Below are 1,677 nucleotides of genomic sequence, written 5' to 3'. Positions count from 1 at the left end.
CTCAGAGGTCTAAGATTTTTAAAACTGGCTAGTCTTTAATCATTCTATAATCACACGGCGACAAATGAGTCTTGATATTTGGACCACCGGCTTAGCCACATCATCATGAACTCAGCCAGAGCCTGCCTCTGTAACGTTGGGCCTGGCCTGTGCTGGGTACAGCAGCTGCAGGGAAGTTTCTGTTCTCAGGGAGCAGACAGCTTCGTGAAAGTAACCATAGGCAGGTCTTATGGTGTGTGAAAACCGTGCAGCACATTTTCCATTGGGGATGCCTGGCTGCAGGGTGCAGGGCATGCGGTGGGAACAAAACCAAGAAGCTAAACTGGTCTGCTTGCTGCTGGACCTGGCCGCACGCTCAGGCCAGCTCTGCGTGTGAAACCAGGTTAAAAGCCCAGGGCCCCAGGGAAGAAGTTGGGCTTCCTCACTCTTCCGAGTCTAAAAATGGGATGACGACCTAGGGCTTTTGGTGACAGAGTGTGCGGCTCTAAAGCACATGTTCCAGCTTTCTTGCGTGTTTAGCTTAGGTTTTGTGAGTGCATTGCTGTTTACCCCATGAAATCATGTCTGCAACACTCTGCTTTGTAACTGCACTTGTACTATCACTTTTTTTTGTTACCACCCGTTTCATTGTAGCTGCATTGTTAGTTAGCATATAATTAAATTAACGGTGAATCATTTTAGCTGCAGATGAAGTGGTAACTCGTCCATTTTGTGGTCTCTTGACACACTGTTTTTATAATTTGCATCACTGGCTAATTAGTTGGTATTTAAAATTCTTTGAAATTTCTCTGTGGTTTCATGTTTGATTTCTTTCCGAGTATTTGTAAAAGAACAGTTCTGTATATTTTTTCCTTGTTGTTGGAGCTCTCTGACGGTGTGTCTGCTTTCATCATTGGTTTTGATTTCCTGTCTCATACTGTTGTCTGCTTAGTCGTCGTCAGTCCAGACCCCAGCCTCCCATCCCCCCACCCGGAGGCTGTAGTTTACCCATCCGTCTCCCCTCCCTCGCCCTCCCACTTGCTCTGGTCATAGCAGTGCTGTGGTCCACAGCGTGTGTCCCTTTTCGTCGGGTTTGTGCTTTGTCTTCATGTCTCATTAAATGATGTTCTTCCCCCACAGCAGGAAGTTTGAATTATTGTATCACTATGCAGTTACAAGCAGAATGTAGATGGATAGTACACTACGTAACGTGTGATTCATAAATGAGATTATGCTTACCTAAAGAAATGATCCTCTAAGTGTAGAATTAATGGACTTTTGACACAATATCCTTTCTGTGTTGGTGCTTGTACTTAAGACTGTAAATCTCATCAGCTTTTGCACGGTTAATGTCTCTACTAGACTCTTTTAAAATGTATCTTCTATGGTTCATAAAATGTAAAGACTCCACCTGCTATTATTCTAGCTTTCATTCTTATATATTTTCACAGGGTACCTGCTTTAATGAATTTATTTTGAGAAGTTTGAAATCAGATTCTATGTAAAGATATTACATTAACGTCCAATAGGTGGTTAGATTTGTTCAGTGTTAAAAAAGGTATTATGGTAACTTCCTCATCTGTTAAATTACTATTTTAAAGTATAACATGTTATTTATTAAGAGAAACTAAGTTATAGAGAAGTTTGGCTGAGAATAGAAAACTCAGGCCCTCTGTTAAGGCCCTTTGTTGTACAGAA

Source organism: Giraffa tippelskirchi, chromosome 1, assembly GCF_054371585.1.
Source record: "Giraffa tippelskirchi isolate mGirTip1 chromosome 1, T2T-mGirTip1v1.2.pri, whole genome shotgun sequence".
In the NCBI taxonomy this organism is placed as follows: domain Eukaryota; kingdom Metazoa; phylum Chordata; class Mammalia; order Artiodactyla; family Giraffidae; genus Giraffa; species Giraffa tippelskirchi.
Note: the sequence above shows the minus strand (reverse complement) of the source record.